Source organism: Bos grunniens, chromosome 17 (assembly GCF_055505025.1).
Source record: "Bos grunniens cultivar Pamir isolate PY7600 chromosome 17, Bosgru_T2T1.0, whole genome shotgun sequence".
In the NCBI taxonomy this organism is placed as follows: Eukaryota; Metazoa; Chordata; class Mammalia; order Artiodactyla; family Bovidae; genus Bos; species Bos grunniens.
In genome coordinates this window covers 39,652,201-39,673,314 of record NC_141181.1, presented here as the reverse complement: position 1 = coordinate 39,673,314, position 21,114 = coordinate 39,652,201, and the positions used below count along the sequence as shown (strand labels likewise).

Genomic DNA, 21,114 nt, shown 5'->3' with positions numbered 1-21,114 from the left:
ACTAAAAAGGACTGATTGAAGGAAAAATTGAAGGCAAAAGGAGAAGGGGACAGTAGAGGATTAGATGTTTAGCATCATCAACTCAATGGACATGAATTTGAGCAAATTGTAGAAGACAGAGTGGCCTGGCATGCTGCACGGGGTCGCAAAGAGTCAGACTTAGTGACTGAACAACAACAACAAAATAATTTCTTTTAATTAACTGAGAATTTTTTATGGCCCTTTTCTCCTACTCTAGAGTATTCTGAATCATGTTTGACAGCTGATGCAACAATTATGGTGGTTCTAAATATAGACAGTCATATTTATTAGTTGAAGATTTTTGTGTCTATATTCATAATAGATATTGGCTTAGTTTTCTTTATTGTAACCTCTGTCTGATTTTGGCATCTGTCTCTGATTATATCTGAGAGTTGGCACTTTTGACCTTTCACTGCCTTGTCAGAGATGCCACTGAGTACTCCTGGGATCAGTGCTTGTGCCTCCAGGTTTGTTGGTGTCTTGCTGCTGCAAGCGTTGCTTGTGTCACAGCTTGGAGCACTGGAATGATGGACTCGTCTGCTGTGCCCCTAATTTGCAGGCTCTGTAGCTGTGGCCGGAGGGATTCGGTACAGGAGGATCTGGTGTCATGGATACTTCTGCCATGTCATGTGTTGTTATATTCATGGATCTTTCTGCTTCCAGTGGCGGGTGGAGGGCTGGAATTGTTGGCGCCCTTGGACTTCCTTTGTGGCTCAGCTGGAAAAGAATCCACCTACAATGTGGGAAATGTGGGTTCAATCTCTGGGTTGGGAAGATCCCTTGGAGAAGGGAAAGGCTACCCACTCTAGTATTCTGGCCTAGAGAATTCCATGGACTGTATAGTCCATGGGGTCGCAAAGAGTTGGACATGACTGAGCGACTTTCACTTTGCAACTGAAGGGATGGAGTTCCAGACTCTACTGCCACTGCTGCCCAACTGCCTGTGCCAGGAGGCTGGTGTTGTGTGAGCTACCTTCCCTGCTTCTACCAGGTTCTACAGGGCTGCGGGCTCTCAGCTATAGGGCTGGAAGCCAAGATTTCAGGCACTGCCTCCAGTGTTCCCCTAGTCCTGCTTCTATGTATTCTGGTCCACCCATCTCTAGGTGTGCAGATAAATGGAATTCTCCTGTGTTCTGGTATATTGGGCAGAGGCATCTTTTTGAAGTTGTAGATTCTTTACTTTTAGATTGAAGAGGAGAAAAAAAGGAGCATCTTATTCTACTATCATGCAGAAATCTCTCTTACATTTTATTTTTTTGCTGAGGTTTTCTACTTTTTCATTTGTTTTCCATAGTTGTTTATTAAAAGATTTTAACTATGACTGCTTTAAAATATTCGTAGATAGTTCTAACAACTTTGTCATATTTGTGTTGGCATCTATTGACTTCTTTTTTTCATCCAGTTTTATATCTTCCTGTTTCTTGGTATAAGCAGTGAGTTTTGATTGCTACCTGGACATTTTTGTATGATATTGTGAGACCATAGCTTATTTAAACCTATTTTAGATGGATTTATGTTGACACCACCTTAGCAGGAGAAGATTTGCCTTGCACTGACAGTTGGAAATAGAAGTACAAGTTTCTTAAAACAGTGTGCTCTGTTGATACACGGTTGGAGAGTCCTCATTATTGCTTGGCAGGGTTAGGAGTTTGGGAGTTGCAGTTCTCCATGTGGTCTCCACTAACACTGCAGGGTAGGCTTGTCACTAGCCAGGAGAGATGAAAGGCTTGTCTCACTACTTGCTTATCTCTGAAACCATCCTGGCAGGGAGGGGATTGGGGCAACTTTTATAGTCTTATAAGGATGAAGGTATAGGCTCCTCACTTGGTTTTTGCTAGCATGATTGAGGTGGAGCTACACTTTTTTCCCCCCTTCTTTGGTGTTTGAATGAATGAAGTTGAGAAGGTATATATATATTTTAAGTCTTTTCTTTTGCTAGGCTGCCCCTTTCCTGTTTCCCTTGGCTGTTATTGTTCAGTCTCTAGGTCATGTCCAACTCTCTGTGACTCCGTGGACTGCAGCACACCAGGCTTCCCTATCCTTCACTATCTCCTGGAGTTTGCTCAGATTCATGTGCATTGAGCCAGACTAGAGAGAGAGGCTCTTGTTGGAGTTTCTTCTTACATGTGCCTATTGGTAGTTCCAGTTTGCCAGTTTCTTTGGCTACATGTCTGGGATATAAGATACTCCAAGGAACTCACCACTGTGTCATTCTGTGGGTCCTATGGTCCCTAAACAGTCTTTCTTCTTTCTTCTTCATAAATTGTCCTTATTGGGAAGAATAAGAAGTACATTTACTCTGTCTTCCCAGAAACTGAAGTCTCCTTGTTTTTTTTCTTTTTGTTTACATTTTACTCACTAGTGCTTTGTCTTTACTATTTTTTTATCTTCTAAATTCATATATTTTTTACTGATTAACTTCCAAATATAAAATATATTCCTTTAGGATAAAATTATTTGAGGAAGATGAAATAGAGATACAAGTTTAAGGAGAAACATGACATGTTAAATTTCTGAATGCTAAAGAAAAGCTTAAGTTTTTTCAAATAAAGGATGGTTGGTTAAAAAATGTATTCTTGTATTCATATTCCTTAGACACATGTAAAAAGAGAGATGTAACAGTTTTATTTAATAATGCCGTATTTATATTTAACTGGGAATTAACATCCTTCAGAACTATTACAAACATTTCTGATTAAAGATGATAGCCAATTTAAAAATTGGCAAGAAGTTTTATCATTTTTCAAAAATATTAAGGGACTTTGTCAGCAAGAAAGATTAAATCCATTGCTCTGGGATATGTGCCTGAGGATGGGGAGGCAGCTGGACCCACTTCTACGGTGCTGTGGTCTGCGCCTTCGCCGCCTGCTAACTCGCATCCCGCTTCCCTCCAGGCGGGTCCACGCGTGAAGACAGCAGCCTACGGGCTACATGAAAATGACATGTTGGTGTCGTTCAAGAGTGAGGCTGAGAGCCTCAAGGGCAAACTTGAGGAGGAGAGGGCCAAGCTGCCCGACTTGGAGCTGCACCAGGTGGCCGAGCACGTGGAGGCCCCAGAGCAGTTTGTCATGAAGACCAGAAGGACCCTCAAAGGCCATGGGAACAAGGTTCTGTGCATGGACTGGTTCAAGAATAAGAGGAGGATGGTGACCTCCTTGCAGGATGGGAAGGTGGTAGTGTGGGATTCCTTCACTACTAACAAGGAGTGCGGAGTCGCGATGAACTGCAAGTGAGTGGTGGCGTGTGCATACGCCCTGTTGGGACGTGCCACTGCATACGGTGGTTTGGATAATACGTGTTCTGTGTATCTACTGACGTTTGACAACAATGGAAACAAGGCTGCCAAAAAGAAGTCTGTTGCTATGCACACCGACTGTCAGCTTGCGGCTTCACCAACTCTGATGTGCAGATCCTGACAGCCAGCAGCGACGGCACGTGTGCGCTGTGGAAAGTGGAGAGCAGGCGGCGGCTGCAGTGCTTTTCATGGGCATGGGACCGACGTACTCTGTTTGGACCTGGCCCCCTCAGAGACATGGAACACCTTGTTTGAGGGATGTGACAAGAAGTCCGTTGGGTGGGACATGTTCCCTGGACAGTGTGTGCAGGCCTTTCAAACACAAGAATCTGACATCAACAGTGTCTGGTACTAATCTGGGTGGAGATGCCTTTGCTTCGGGATCAGATGATGTGTGTGTTGCCTCTATTGCCTCTGGGCAGCTTCCAGCGTGGACTTCTCCCTCAGTGTATCCTGCTGGACACAACGATTATACCATCAACGTCTGGGATGTCCTCAAGGGGTCCCCAGTCACCTCTTGTTTGAATATGAAAACCACGTTAATACTCTATGAGTTTCCCCTGATGGGGCTGCCTTTTGCTCAGGATCATGAGATCATACCCTCAGAGTCTGGGCTTGATCACAGTGCTCATAGGTACCTGGGGAAAAAATTTGAAATCATCACATGTGAATAGATCCTGCTTCTAGAGGATCTGAGAGTTTATTGCAAGTTAGCTTATGGAAGCAGCTCCATGACTGAAAGTTCACCAAGCGTCTCCAACATTACTATCGAAACCATTACCCTTGGAAAGATCGCAAGGTAAGCCTTCAGCACTAGGAGAACACCCTCAAGTATAGTGTTTATTATTTTGAACTCTTTAAAAAATTCATCTATTTTTAAAGTTATTCTAAATTATATGACTCTCAACTCATTTTTGGTGCTGTAGTCTTGCTGCTTGTTCAGTGGTAAAGAATCTGCAGGACACACAGTCTCAGTTCCTAGGTTGGGAAGATCCCTTGGAGAAGGAAATGGCAACCCATTCCAGTATTGCCTGGGAAATCCCATGGAAAGGGGAGCGTGGTAGGCTACAGTCAATGGAGTTGCAAAAGAGTCGGACTCGGCTTTAGAGAATGTGAAATTGACTTCCAAATGGTTGTGTCTTTTTACAGTCTCATTGGTAGTGCATGCCAGTTCTCAGGGTCTTACAATCTTGCCAGCACTGATGCTATCACATTAAAGAAAAAAATTTTTTTGACTATAATCAGAGTAAAATGGTGTCTCACTCTGAACTTTGGTTCTAGTTTGGATTTCCCTGATGATTGATGAGGGTTTCCCTGCTGCTGCTGCTGCTGCTGCTGCTGCTAAGTCGTTTCAGTCGTGTCCAACTCTGTGCGACCCCAGAGACGGCAGCCCACCAGGCTTCCCTGTCCCTGAGATTCTCCGGGCAAGAACACTGGAGTGGGGTGCCATTGCCTTCTCCAAGGGGATGCTAGTAGTAAAGAACATGCCTGCTAATTCAGGAGATGCAGGAGGTGTTAGTTGGATCCCTAGGTGGGAAAGATACCCTGGAGGAGGAAATGGCAACCCACTCCAGTATTCTTGCCTGGAGAATCCCATGGTCAGAGGAGCCTGGTGGGCTATAGTCCCTGGGATCACAAACAGTCAGACACGGCTAAGCAACTGAGCATGCACAATGGTTGATGAAGGTGAGCACCTTTAAAGTCTTTATTTCCATTTTTATCTTCTTTTCATATAAGTGGCTAGAGTTGCGGATACTTAAATTTTCCCCCAAATTTTCTACTGGTTTAATTTCAATTTTCACATTGACTTGAAGGCATTCTCTCTGTCTTCACTAACATTTTTTCAATTATTATGGTGTATTTAATTTCTGAAAGCTTTGGGTTATATAGTCACTCTTGTTATAATATTTTGGATAAGCATAATTTCGATTTCAATGAAGACTTATATATTAATCTTTTCCTTTGCAGTTTATTTTCTTTTTGTCTGAAAAAAGAAAGTTTTCTTTTTGTTTGAGAAATTTCTTCTTAACCCCCAGGTAACAGAGATATTTCCTGTTTTCTTCTGAAATATTTTGTAACTTTGACATTCATGTTTAAATCTCTAATTCATCTGACATTGATCTTTGTATGAAAGATTATGTAAGACTCTGATTTCATTTTTCCTCTATAAAATTGTTTGCATACAATTTATTGAATAATTCCCCTCTCATTCACATATTGTCAATGTCACTTCTATTAAAATTTTAGCTTTTATGTATCTGTGGGACTCCTTTTGGGCTTGGTCCATTGGTCTGTCTGAGAGTACCATAGAGTTTATTTACTGATTTTTTTTTTTTTTTTTGCTGTTGTTAGAAAGAAAATTGAGGGCAAGAGTTTATGGAAAACTTGAACACACAGGAAATTTGAATGTCTTTACCTGTTTTATTTGGGATTATAAGAAGTATTAAAAAGTTGTATATGTGCTATGTATGTGTATGTGCAATTTTTAAAAAAAATATTTATTTTTAATTGATTGGTGATTGGTTTACAATATTGATTTGACTTCTGTCACACATTAACATGAATTAACCATAGGTATACATATGTCCCCTCTCCTCAAACATACTTATATGATACTGACCTTCCTGTTTAAAGTTGTTTTGCTTATCTCTAGAGCTGGCTATTATAAATTATTACTTTTTAATGACTGGAGTTCTTTTCAGTTAGCTACTATAGAACAGATGGTATAGAACAGGAACCAGACCTAGTCTGGGCTAGCAGGAAATCTCCCTGGTTCTCAGTGGAACTCCATAGGATAAAAAATTGTGTATGTGTGTGTGTGTATGTGTGTGTGTGTATGTGTGTGTGTGTATGTGTGTGTGTGTATCCTTGACCAAGGGATGGTAGGTATAGTGATTTACTCAGGGCTTCTTCTTTGTCTTGCTGCAGTAGTTACAAAGAATGTGTCTATTTCTTCAGCTCTGTTTCCCCTGCAAATTCATTTTCCAACAAGGTAGCAGAAAGCTCTTGTAACTGCTTCCATCCCTTCTGTTGTAGGTGGTCCAAACTAGGGTTGTTGGTTTTAATTTCCTTTCTCTACCTGAGTTTTTCAGTGGTGAACAGCTTGTCTCCTTTTTCCTTTTTTCCATTACCTTGGTCCAAGGTGCATTCCACTCAGTAGCCCTTTTTCCTTTATTTTGAATTTGAATATCAAGGGTTTTTGTTGTTATAAAATGAAATTTCCATTTTACTTCCTTTCTCTCCTTGCTTTTGGTTGATTTCAGAAAGAAGATGGCAGCTCAGAGGTTTTTACATATCTAGCCTGAAATGTTAGCTTGATGTTTGAAGTCACTGACATAATTTACGTATCAGGCTTTATCTTTGACTGAGATATCAAACTCTAGAGACTATTTGCCTAGGGGGAAAAAAACTTAATATTACCTACACTGTGGAAAAGTTGTAATAGATCATAATGCAAATCAAAAGTTTAAGATAAAGTATTTTTGCAAATTTCAATTGCATTTTACAAAGTGCCTTTGCAAAAAGGTTTACTGGCATAATATATATTTGAAATTCATGAATAAGTCCCGACACATTTATTGAAATATGCATCAGAGGAAAATTTAATATAATTTTTTCTCATTTCCTATTTTTGGCAGCACAATATTGGCAGGAAGTATTTATTTAAGCATATACCACATATCTAGTACTGAGTATAAAGTAAGTCAGGAATTGACTTTTTAGCACTGCAGAAGAAAATTACTAACTGGCTAAAACATATTGAGAGTCTCAAAAGACCTACTAGAGATTATCTTTTAATATTTTGAAACATTTTACTTGAAAATAACCAGGAATATGTATCGAACAGTGGATGCAGGTTTATAAACTCCTCATTTAATATGCTACTTATTTTAAGGTGATAAAATTCCACAGAAGAGGAAAATTTGAGGTGAATTCTGTCTCAGCAAGGTTTCTTTATTTTTGGGGGTCCTAAATTTTAAAATACTCCTTAATCTCGTGATCAGCTCTTTATGATTGGCTTCTTTCCTTATTGTATCTTGGTTTAGTTAACTTCAGCCCTCTCTTTAGTTCTTTAATGCTTTTTTTTGTTGTTGTTTTTTCTAATTTTGTCCAACATTTTACTTCTTTGGGGGTTGCAGGGTTAGTCTGAAATGCCTTGCTTACTGATACTGGATATGATAGCCTTGCTATATTTTATAAGACCTAGAATTTTAATGGCTGTCCTAATGACACTAATGCCCTAATAGTTGTCCTAATGATGCTAGGAGGTTGAGATTCCAATCATATGCTATAAAAAACTGCATGGAGCCTATAATCTTTTGCAGTGGCTAAAAAGCATTCAGAAATATTTTAAAAGGTACATTATGAAGAAATCTTAAGATTCAAGCTCTGTTTTATTTATGAATAAAGTTTTATATTTTATGAATATTCTATGGTTGGGTAATGTAATTTTTTTCTTTTTTTAGCTATAATTAATGAATGATTACTTTTTGCTCAAAGAGCTATCAATAAATCAATGGTATTCATTGCTATTGGTAGTGTCATAGTAGAAAAGATACTGTATTTTTGTATAATATATCTGGCTATAACATTTGCCCTTTATGAATATTCGACTGAATCTTCTAGTTAAGTTGTGTTAATTATTGTCCTCAGAGACCTATTGAATTCAGTGGTACCTGTGTAATGAGATCTTAAAGTATTCCTAGTGATGAGATCTCCCGAAAAATTCCTGAACTAATCTTATTTCCAGCCAGTAATAATTTCTTCGAAAAGAAGTCATTTAGTTTAGAACACTATAAAACAAAATCTTTAAGAGTTATAAAGGTTTAGCATAAAGGATACTATTTATCTTTGATTTAACAAATATTTAATTGTTATGAAAATGTTAGGTACTGGAGATTTTCAGTAAATAAAACAAATCTTGCCTCAACTTTAATATATATATATATATATATATGTATTCATTTGGCTTAGAGTCTATTGTAATTTCACTAGTCTCTAGTAAAAATTAATCAATTTTTGTCAAGTCTAATTAACTCAAGATTCAGGATTTCTCATAAAACTCTAATATATTCCTCCTTGGACTTAAATAGTATCTAAGAGCCTAATATCTTTATGAGAATTAATTAGCTTTATTACTGAAGAATGGGACTGCTTAACTTGGTATGAAGTTCCAGGTTTCAGGTTCTGTAATTCATGATATTGTAATAGTTAGATTCTTGCTTTTTATTATCTTGTTAAGGCTGTTCTTATCTTTGTGTAGCTACAAGGGAATGAGTCTTTGTCAGTTCTTGTGGACCTAGGGAGTATAGGAGGCAAGAAGCAGATGTATTTTAAGAGACAGAATGAAGCAATGGAAATAGCAAAGGTGTGGTATCAGGCAAGGACTGAAATACTTGCAGTGCCACTTATTGAATGAATTTCAACAAATCATTTAATCTCTTGAGCCTCAAATTATTTGTCTATAAATTAAGAATTATAATGCTACCTTGGTGGGTTTGAGAATACCAAACAATATAATGTATATGAGTATATTGCTCATGGTAACAGTTATAAATATCATAACCGTCACCACCTCCTTCTCTCTGCCTCCCAGCCCCAAGGTGGTATCAAATCACAAGTTCCAAAGCAAACATTGAGAAACGTTGTTTTCTCCTTTCTCTCATTCTGAAACCTCTTTTCTGGGCTTTACATTAAGGTACCTGATGAAAGTGTTTGTTGCACTCTCTGCCAAGAAGATCATTAAAGTTATCTAGTTGGAAATTAAATGATAAACTTGCTTCACTCTGGAATATGAAACTTGTGGATAGGAGGTCAAATTTCTCTTGTTAGAAAAAGAATAATAATAGCTCTTGGCTGTTTAGGTTGAAATAATATGTTTTCTCTGATAATTAATCTGATAATAAAAAGCTGTGGCTAGTTCTTATAAGAGGTAAATTTTGCAGACTAAGAAAAGCTCTGTTTGGTGTTAACAGTTCAAGGTTGAATAACTTTATGCTGATGTAGCAAGAGCTAATTCATTAGATTTCAACTAAACAAATTGGCAGTCTGTGAATTTGAGATGAATTTGATGTAGCTGGTGATTTTACATTTAAATATATAATAAGGTGAAAAAGAAATTGCTACTATGTCTTATTTTGCTTTGGAAAAACTGAGTTTGAACAAGCTGGTCTCAATTTGAGTCTTGAATTTCATGCTGGTTTATCTAATTTCAAGAAAAATTACTGACCCAAGTTCATTGGAGGAAATTATTTTCCACACCATGAGCTCTTTTTCAGACTATTGTTCAAATGAACTACAACAAGGTAAATGTTTTTCAAGAGAACAGAATAGAGCACTGGAGAGAAAATTAGTAATTTTTCTATTGTCTATAAGTGAAAATACATCTTTTAATTATGAATTTAACTTTAAGAATAACTTGATCACATTTATAAATATGTCCAACAAAAGAGTTCAATTTAGTTTCAAAGAGCTGAATGATGAACATTAAAAAGCCATTTTTGACAAATGTTTGGCATAAACATTCGCATGAAATTCTTGTTATTTTTTCGGCTTTTGGTCTGATTCTGCTGGTAATCTTTGTCATGACTAAGCAAGCTACTTGAATAATCTTTCTATTACATGCTCTCATGTTTAAAATCAGCTTATGCCTTATAATTAAAGGAGTTTTACATCTGATAGCTATGGGTTTGAATTTATATAAGTCCATTATTTACTAGTTGTGTCATTTTAAATTTATTTTTAAGAGTTAACCACTTTTATTTCAGGTACTTTTATGTAGCAGAGTAATATGTTTAACTATTTTACAGAGATATAAATGCAAACATATGAAAAACATTGACATATATGGTAATTCTATACACGTAGTTTTTGTTTTTTGTATTCTGCTTTTTTTGTATAACAACATTTGTAAATATGTCTTTCACTAGATATTTTTCACTAGATATTCACTAGATATATTTCACTAGATATTCACTAGATATTTCACTAGATATCTTTTTTAATTGCTAAATTAAATTTTAACACTGTATGGACATACCATAATTTACTAGATTGATTCCTTGTTTTTGGACACATAGGTAATTTCTTACTCCCCCCCCCCTCAGCTTTATTGAGACATAATTGACATATCAATATAAAATTAGTAAGTTTAAGGTGTACATTAGTTGTTTTGATATGTGTATATTGAAAAACAATTACTACAGTAAGGTTAGTATATCCATTGCCTCACATAAATATAATTTTTTGTTGGCAGTGATAAAAACTTTAAATCTTTTCTCTTAGTTATTCAAATATACAATAACATATTGTTAATGTGGTTACCATGCTCTATATTATTTATTTATCCCCAGAACTTATTCATCTTATAATTGGAAATTTGTACCTTTTAACTCCCTTCTCCTATTTCCCACACCCCCACACCTGGCAACGACCAATTTGTTCTCTAGTTTTTAGATTACACGTGTGAGATCATATAGTATTTCTATTTCACCATCTGAATTATTCCACTTATCATAATGCCTTTACTTCATTTAAGTCTTTGCAAATGACAGGATTTCCTTCTTTTTTAAAAGGTTGAATAGTATTCAATTGTATGTATGTACCACAACTTTGTCCATTCACCCATCAATGAACTCTTAGGTTCATTCTAGTCTTGGCTTTTGTAAAACATTGTCAGCTCTAGGTGAGTGATCACACCATAGTGATTATCTGGGTTGTGAAGAACTTTTTTGTACAGTTAGAGTCCCTTGGACTGCAAGGAGATCCAACCAGTCCATTGTGAAGGAGATCAGCCCTGGGATTTCTTTGGAAGGAATGATGCTAAAGCTGAAACTCCAGTACTTTGGCCACCTCATGTGAAGAGTTGACTCATTGGAAAAGACTCTGATGCTGGGAGAGATTGGGGGCAGGAGGAGAAGGGGAACAACAGAGGATGAGATGGCTGGATGGCATCACTGACTCGATGGATGTGAGTCTGGGTGAACTCCGGTAGTTGGTGATGGACGGGGAGGCCTGGCGTGCTGCGATTCATGGAGTCGAAAAGAGTCAGACATGACTGAGTGACTGATCTGATCTGATCTGTGTACTCTTGCCACCTCTTTTTAATATCTTCTGCTTCTGTTAGGTCCATACCATTTGTGTCCTTTATCGAGCCCATCTTTGCATGAAATATTCCCTTGGTATCTCTAATTTTCTTGAAGAGAACTCTAGTCTTTCCCATTCTGTTGTTTTCCTCTATTGCTTTGCATTGATCACTGAGGAAGGCTTTCTTATCTCTCCTTGCTATTCTTTGGAACTCTGAATTCAAATCGGTATATCTTTCCTTTTCTCCTTTGCTTTTTGAATCTCTTCTTTTCACAGCTATTTGTAAGGCCTCCTCAGACAGTCATTTTGCTTTTTTGAATTTATTTTTCTTGGGGATAGTCTGGATCCCTGTCTCCTGTACAATGTCATGAACCTCTGTCCATAGTTCATCAGGCACTCTGTCTATTAGATCTAGTCCCTTAAACCTATTTGTCACTTCCACTGTATAATCATAAGGGATTTGATTTAGATCATACTTGAATGGTCTAGTTGTTTTCCCTACTTTCTTCAATTTAAGTCTGAATTTGGCAATGAGGAGTTCATGATCTGAGCCACAGTCAGCTCCCGGCCTTGTTCTTCTGTGCAAGACTACACAGAACTGTACAAAAAAGATCTTCATGACCCAGATAATCATGATGGTGTGATCACTCACCTAGAGGCAGACATCCTGGAATGTGAAGTCAAATGGGCCTTAGGAAGCATCACTACGAACAAAGCTAGTGGAGGTGGTGGAATTCCAGTTGAGCTATTTCAAATTCTAAAAGATTATGCTGTGAAAGTGCAGTACTCAATATGTCAGCAAATTTGGAAAACTCAGCACTGGCCACAAACTGTAAAAGGTCAGTTTTCATTCTAATCCCAAAGAAAGGCAATGCCAAAGAGTGCTCAAACTACCACACAATTGCACTCATCTCACACACTAGTAAAGTAAGGCTCATAATTCTCCAAGCCAGGCTTCAGCAATACATTAACCATGAACTTCCAGATGTTCAAGCTAGTTTTAGAAAAGGCAGAGGAACCAGAGATCAAATTGCCAACATCTGTTGGATCATCAAAAAAGCAAGAGAGTTCCGGAAAAACATCTATTTCTGCTTTATTGACTATGCCAAAGCCTTTGACTGTGTGGATCACAAAAAACTGTGGAAAATTCTGAACGAGATGGGAATACCAGACCACCTAACCTGCCTCTTGAGAAACCTATATGCAGGTCAGGAAGCATCAGTTAGAACTGGACATGGAACAACAGACTGGTTCCAAAAAGGAAAAGGAGTACGTCAAGGCTGTATATTGTCACCCTGCTTATTTAACTTACATGCAGAGTACATTATGAGAAACGCTGGGCTGGATGAAGCACAAGCTGGAATCAAGATTGCTGGGAGAAATATCAATAACCTCAGATATGCAGATGACACCACCCTTATGGCAGAAAGTGAAGAGGAACTAAAAAGCCTCTTGATGAAAGTGAAAGAGGAGAGTGAAAAATTTGGCTTAAAACTCAGCATTCAGAAAACTAAGATTATGGCATCCGGTCCCATCCCTTCATGGCAAATAGATGGGTAAACAGTGGAAACAGTGGCTGACTTTATTTTTTGGGGGCTCCAAAATCATTGCAGATGGTGATTGCAGCCATGAAATTAAAAGACGCTTACTCCTTGGACTGCAAGGAGATCCAACCAGTCCATTCTAAAGGAGATGGGTCCTGGGTGTTCTTTGGAAGGAATGATGCTAAAGGTGAAACTCCAGTACTTTGGCCACCTCATGTGAAGAGTTGACTCATTGGAAAAGACTCTGATGCTGGGTGGGATTGGGGGCAGGAGGAAAAGGGGACGACAGAGGACGAGATAGCTGGATGGCATCACCAACTCGATGGACGTGAGTTTGAGTGAACTCCGGGAGATGGTGATGGACAGGGAGGCCTGGCGTGCTGCAATTTATGGGGTCGCAAAGAGTTGGACACGACTGAGCGACTTAACTGACTGAACTCCTCGGAAGGAAACTTTTGACCAACTTGCTGCTGCTGCTGCTAAGTCGCTTCAGTCATGTCCGACTCTGTGCAACCCCATAGACAGCAGCCCACCAGGCTCCTCCATCCCTGGGACTCTCCAGGCAAGAACACTGGAGTGGGTTGCCATTTCCTTCTCCAAGGCATGAAAGTGAGAAGTGAAAGTGAAGTTGCTCAGTCGTGTCCGACTCTCTGCGACCCCATGAACTGCAACCTACCAGGCTCTTCCATCCACGGGATTTTCCAGGCAAGAGTACTTAGACAGCATATTAAAAAGCAGAGACATTACTTTGCCAACGAAGGTCCGTCTAGTCAATGCTATGGTTTTTCCAATAGTCATGTATGGATGTGAGAGTTGCACTATAAAGAAAGCTGAGCGCCAAAGAATTGATGATTTTGAACACTGATGTTGGCGAAGACTCTTGAAACTATTTTAGACTGCAAGGAGATCCAACCAGTCCACCCTAAAGATCAGTCCTGTATGTTCATTGGAAGGACTGATGCTGAATCTGAAAGTCCAATGCTTTGGCCACCTGATACAAAGAACTGACTCATTTGAAAAGACCCTGATGCTGGGAAAGATTGAAGGCAGGAGGAGAAGGGGACAACAGAGGATAAGATGGTTGGGTGACATCACCGACTCAATGGATATGAGCTTTAATAAACTCTGGGAGTTGGTGATGGACAGGGAGGCCTGGCGTGCTGCAGTCCATGGGGTCGCAGAGAGTCGAATTCGACTCAGTGACTAAACTGAACTGATTGTAATCATGCTGCAATGAACACAGGAGTACAATATCTTTTTGATATAGTGATTTTGTTCCCTTTGGATTTATACCAAGAAATATATATGATTGTTAGAGCATATGTAGTTCTATTTTTAATTCTTTTGAGGAATGTATATACTATTTTCCATAGTGTCTGCACCAGTTTACATTTTCATCATCAGTACATAAAAGTTCTGCTTTCTCCACATCCTAGCAAACACTTGTCATTTGTTGTCTCTTTGATAATAGTCATTCCAAAATGTGTGAAGTGATACCTTCTGGTTTTGATTTGCATTTCCCTGAGAATAGTGATGTTAAACACCTCTTTACCTACCTGTGGGTCACGTGTATGTTCTCTTTAGAAAAATATCTGTTCATCGAAAGCCTCAATAATATTAAAAGATTGAAAAATCACTGGGATGACTGCAGAGGAGAAAGCATTTAAATAAGAAATTAATATCAAAAATACTTTAAAAATCCATGTATTTGGAAATTAAATGTCCACTTTTAAATGATGAGTGGGTGTATCCAAGAAACTATAGCAAGGAAAATTAGAAAATATTTGTAACAGAATAAAAATGAAAAGAGTATTTATCAGAAATTTTTGCAGACAGCTGAAGCTGCTCAGTGTAACTAAATACAATGTGTAATCTTGAATAAGGTCTGAAAACAAAATACCAGTCACTGCATGAAAGTCTGTGAAATTCTGACTAAGTCTGTAAAATTCTGACAAAGTCTGTACTTTAGTTAATAATACTGTATCACATGTTAACTTCCTGTTTGTTTTATTTTTGTTGTTGTTGTTAAAACATACTATTTTTTTTTGTATTCTCAGAATTGGATTTGAAGTTTCAAGCTTCAATGGCTAAGTCAAAGATCTCTCTTGATAATGTCACATTACACTCTAAAATCTGTGGGTTATTTTCAAATATTTTGATACTGATTTCCCACATAATTCCACAGTGTGGATTCCAGCACATGGACTTCTTCTCAGGAAGGTCTGCCTGGTTCTGGGCACTGCTGAGAGTGTAATCCACAAACAGCAGAGACCAACACTGATCTCCAATAAGGCATCACCACCTGGGTGATCAGTCACCTACCTGGTAGCAGACTGATTAATTCAGACTCATTCTACAGTGGAAGGGCCAGTGTTTTGTTCTTACTGGAATGGACACTCTGAATATAGATTTGCAAGCCCTGAACTCAGTGCTTCTACCAAATTGCCATCTGTGGACTTATAGAATGTCTTATCTACCATCATGGCATTCCACACAGCACTACTTCCAATCATGAAACTCACTTCCCAGCAAATGAAGCACAGCACTGGGCCCATGCTCATGGAATCCACTGGTTTTACCATGTTTCCTTCAATCCTGAAGCAGCTGCCTTGATAGCATAGTGGAGTGGGCTCTTGAAGACTTGGTTACATTTCCAGCTAGATGGCAAAACCTTGTAAGTCTGGGCAAGGTTTCCCAGAAGGCTGTGTATGTTCTGAACCAGCATCCAATATATGGTGTTCTTTCTTTTGTAGCCAAGATTATTGGGGTCCAAGAATCTAGGAGTGGCATCACTCACTATTACCCATAGTCACCACTAGCAAAATTTCTGTCCCTTCAGGTTTATATTCTGCTGAATGCTCTCCTAGACTTCTTAGTTTCAGAGGGAGGAGTGTTTCCACCAGGAGACACCATAATGATTCTACTGAAGAAGAAGTTAGGACTACATGGCCACTTTGGACTCCTCATTCCTCTTAATCAACAAGTAACGAAGATAATGAGTGTGCTGGTTGGGGTGATTGCCCTTGACTAGCAAGGGGAAATTGGAATACTGCTACACAATGAGAGTAAGGAAGAATACCGCAGATCCCTTAGGGCATTTCTTAGTGTTACCATCACTGTGATTAAGGTCAATAGAAAACGACAACAACTCAAGTCAGGCAGCACCACTAATGGCTCTAACCCTTCAGGAAGGAAGGTTTAGGTCCTTACCAGTTATAGAACTATGACTACCTGAGATGCTTGCTGAAGTCTGGGGGAACATAAATTGAGTAATGGAAGAATGTAGTTCCACTATGTGCACTTTTCTACACACACACACATGTCACACACAAATGTATTTGCAATACTTTTGTTTTCTTTCCTCTTTTATACCCTTATCATGTAACATACATTGATTTTATATTGTCGTGTTAAACATTTTAAATTTTACCTCATAGTATTTTACCACCTCTTCTGGGAAAAGAGTTTGTGTGATTTTTAGTTGTATGCATGCTGTTGTATCATGTTAGGTAGAATTATGACCTTGGTATTATTTTTATTTGGAAATAAGGATATGTGGATGTGAGAGTTGGACTGTGAAGAAAGCTGAGTGCTGAAGAATGGATGCTTTTGAACTGTGGTGTTGGAGAAGACTCTTGAGAGTCCCTTGGACTGCAAGGAGAGCCAACCAGTCCATTGTGAAGGAGATCAGCCCTTGGATTTCTTTGGAAGGAATGATGCTAAAGCTGAAACTCCAGTACTTTGGCCACCTCACGTGAAGAGTTGACTCATTGGAAAAGACTCTGATGCTGGGAGGGATTGGGGCCAAGAGGAGAAGGTGATGACAGAAGATGAGATGACTGAATGGCATCACTGACTCGATGGACGTGAGTCTCAGTGAATACCGGGAGTTGGTGATGGACAGGGAGGCCTGGTGTGCTGCGATTCATGGGGTCGCAAAGAGTTGGACACGACTGAGCGACTGAACTGAACTGAACTGAAGGATATGTGTATGACTGTCAAGTTGACAAAGGGTGGATTTGTGATGACTAATTTTGTATGTTAACTTGACTGGGTCATGAAGAGCCTGGATAGATAGTTAAACATTTTTGAGTGTATTTGTGAGGTTGTTTCTGCATGAGCTTAATACTCGAAACTGTATATCTAGTATGGGTGGGCCTCATTCTGTTAGGGGAAGCACACTGATTGAAACCACCCACCCTGGCCAGGCACCATAGTAACTATTTGCATGAGTTATTTTATAACAGGAGATCCTGATAAGGAATATGGAACTAATAAGCCACCACCAACCGGAAGAATTCGGGAAAGGTCAAAAGGAGGCACTACGTGTCCGTCCACTTCCTAGAATTTCCTCTCGCTAGCATCCATCTTGGCTGAGTGATGCGTGTGCCACCAGGAAAGACTCTGAATTAGAGCGATTGGCCAAAGACCACCCGGAAACTAATCCTATCACCATAAAACCTGACATTGTGAGCCATGCAGCAGAGCAGTTCTCCTGGGTTCTCTTACCCTACTGCTCTCCACTCAGGTGCCCTTTCCCAATAAAGTCTCTTGCTTTGTCGGCACATGTGTCTCCTAGGACAATTCATTTCTGAGTGTTAGACAAGAGCCCAGTTTCAGGCCCTGGAAGGGGTCCGCCTTCCTGCAACAATTCAATCCACTGAGGGCTTAAATAGAACAAAAAGGCCAAGTAAGAAAGAATTCACTTGCTGGTATTGGAAAAGACTCTTGAGAGTCCCTTGGACTGCAAGGAGATCCAACCAGTCCATTCTAAAGGAGATCAGCCCTGGGATTTCTTTGGAAGGAATGATGCTAAGGCTGAAACTCCAGTTCTTTGGCCACCTCATGTGAAGAGTTGACTCATTGGAAAAGACTCTGATGCTGGGAGGGATTGGGGGCAAGAGGAGAAGGGGACGACAGAGGATGAGATGGCTGGATGGCATCACTGACTCAATGGACGTGAGTCTGAGTGAACTCAGGGAGTTGGCGATGGACAGGGAGGCCTGGAGTGCTGCGATTCTTGGGGTCGCAAAGAGTCGGACACGACTGAGCGACTGATCTGATCTGTCTGACAGCTTGAGTGGGAGCATAGGTTTTCTCTTGACCTTGGCAAGTGAAAGTGAAAGTCACTCAGTAATGTCTGACTCTTTGTGACCTTATGGGTTATACAGTCCATGGAATTTTCTAGGCCAGAATACTGGAGTGCGTAGCTGTTCCCTTTTCCAGGGGATCTTCCCAACCCAGGGATCAAACCCTGGTCTCCTGCATTGCAAGCAGATTCTTTACCAGCTGAGCCACCAGGGAAGCCCCTTGCTCTTAGACTGGGACTTATATAATGGGTTCTCCTGGTTCTCAGGGGTTTGCATTTAGACCAGAATTTACAGCACTAGCTCTTGGTTTGGACTTGGACTGAAACTGCATCATTGGTTTTCTTGTTTCTCAGAACTTCAGCTTATATCTGGAACTCTGACTCTCATGGATTTCAACTTTGCTGATTACAGATAGTGGGACTTCTCAGTTTCTATAATCATGTGAGTCAATTCCTTATAATAAATCTCTTTATATATATATATATATACACACACACACACATGTAAAATTACATGTTATTAATATTTAACAATTATATTATTATAGTGACAACATATGTAATTATGTAATAATTATACATTATATATAATATTAAAAGGTTTATATCCCATATAAATTATGTATTATAATAAATCTATGTATATTTACTTATTTATTTTTCTATGTATCATTTTAGTTCTTTTTCTCTATAGAACACTAATGCAATACTTTTTTTGTGGAAGTCTTAGATTACATTATAAACTTTTTTGGAGAGATTTATCTTATATAACTCTTTGCATCTCCAGTTTTAGCTTACTCCTCACATTAAATGTGGGCTGAGAAGTTTGGTTTGCACAAACCCTGAGTCAGGTTTTTAAATTATTAGATGGAGAACATCTTGGAATTTTTCTTGATGTTGTCTCTAACAGTGTAATTGTTGAATATGTAGTGTCAATAAATGTTGGAAGCTTCCTTAAGTACATTATAAATAAATGTTTACATTTGAGACAAAGGATATGCTGGTAGGAAATCATATCTGTTCAATGAAGCCAGAAAATTCATTAGGCAATCTTCTATTGGTTTAGTTCCAGACACATTATTCTCTAGAAAGAGTCTGCCAATATTAAACATTTTACTAATTCTGAATGCCTTCTCTCAGGTCATGTTAATAAGTTTTATTGAAAGAGGAGAATGTATATAATACTCAAAGAACTACCGCTATAGGATGTTTAACTTTTTATCCATATGGAGGTCATGGTCATGCTTTAGGCATTTTACAAGGTTTAATTCTTTGTTTCTAAAAATAAAAACAATGAAGTGCATTGACATTCTAGCTATTATGTGTGAAATGAGGCAAATGAATTGTGACTTGTCTTATTGTAATGAAATATTTATGCCCTTTGGCAGTCTCAATTACCATGCCTCCCCCTAACCCCTTAAGTGTTTCAGAAAATGAAATAAAGAAAGAAACAGGATTGGGTGGTTAGAAGATTTTATAGTGTAGAACCAAAGCCAAAGTCACCTCAGAGGGCACTTGTGATGCCATCTCCTGCCCTCCAGGGGATCCTGTTACCTTCACAGGCAGAGCTGCCCTGGCAGACAGCCCTCTCTTTGCAGAGGCTGACTGCAGTGAAGGGGGAAATTTAGAGATGAATTCCTAGTTACAATGTGGCCAACGGAGAGTTTATAACAAAAGGATAGGGCTGTCATGCATGGTTTGGAATATGACAATGGCAATTGTTCTTATGATGCTTATAAACTGTTCTTGCTGGATGTGAATGGTCCAGCCAACCAGGGAAGTTTTCTCACACTTGGAGTCTGTCCACTTTCCTGCTGTGTGGGAAAGCAGTTATTCACTCTCTTTTTCTCTTTCTATTCTGTCCTGGCAGCCTATCAGATTAAAGTTATGAAGCCTCGTAGTTTAGTTAATGCCTCCAGCTAAGCTTGGGGAAGAAAGCAGGAGGCAGGAACCTGTCTTCCTAAGCAGAGTTAAAGGGGGTGGGGGCACCCTTACCAGATGGAGTTTGACTCATGGAAAAGTCAATTGCTGCCTTTCATTTTCAGCAGGTATTGAGAAGAGTTGGATGAAGAGTTCACAGAGCAGCCTGGATAAAATGCAACTGAGTATAGAAAGAGGGAACAAGGAACTTCTGAGCCATGACAGATCAAAGGATGTTTGAGGCTGGGTTAGCACTTCAGAAGTATGACGTGAGCCACTCTGCTCATCTCCAGCCTCAAATTCTGGGATAAGCTTTCATATGTAAAGCAAAATGAGAACTATCTTTCTCATGAAATGCCTTGTTATTTCCAGTCTTTCATTAAGCTGGGACCTGTGAGCACAGAGAGAGGAAAGGTACAACGATGAAGTTAAGCTGATGTTTTTTTGTGGAGCTGGAGCTCTTGTTAAAATTCAGACGCTTAAGTGTGAGTAGTGACTGTTTAAAACAATTATTTCAGATGGAAGCCTTGCTTCTCCCTACTGAACTGATTTGCTGATCTGAGATCACTCTGGTTTGGAATTTTCTGAATAAAGAAACGAATGATAAAGAAATAAGAAACGGAGGGGTACATGAATAAAATACCATTGCTGGAACTTCAATGCTATGAGCTTGCAATGCCATATTGAACAGGCAAAGAGGAAGAAGAAAGCTTTCTGTTCCGTGACCTTTAGAAGCTCACCAGTGTGCAATATGTTTTCATCACACTGAAAGCCTCTGACAATAGGACTGTGATATGCAGTTTCTTTCTTGCTCTCTCTCTTTTTTAAATTGAATGGCTGAGGTATATCATTCTGCTGTGTCTTGACCTTGGCTAGAAAACACTGGAGTATTTTAAAGCCACAACAGATGGAAGGGCCTCAGCTAAACTGAATAAAACTGAAGAGGTTTCTGATTTCCTGATTAAACTTATTCACAGGAAGAGAGGAAGAGACAACTATCAAAAAACTGAAAGTGTATTTGTCTCAATAAAATAAAGATGTTTGAACACAGCAGCAACTGTAATATTGTAGTCAAGTTCCTTTTTAGAAATATTAACTGACATTAAAACAAATATAGAGCTGAAACTGCATTCCTTCTCAAATGGGACTCAAACCCAGAT

General features: G+C 39.0%; 1 pseudogene; it reads left to right on the top strand.

Annotated features, from left to right (window-relative positions):
* The first annotated feature begins 3,074 nt into the window (after positions 1-3,074).
* On the top strand, positions 3,075-3,935 carry LOC147355213 (guanine nucleotide-binding protein subunit beta-5 pseudogene; annotated as a pseudogene).
* Positions 3,936-21,114: the final 17,179 nt, after the last annotated feature.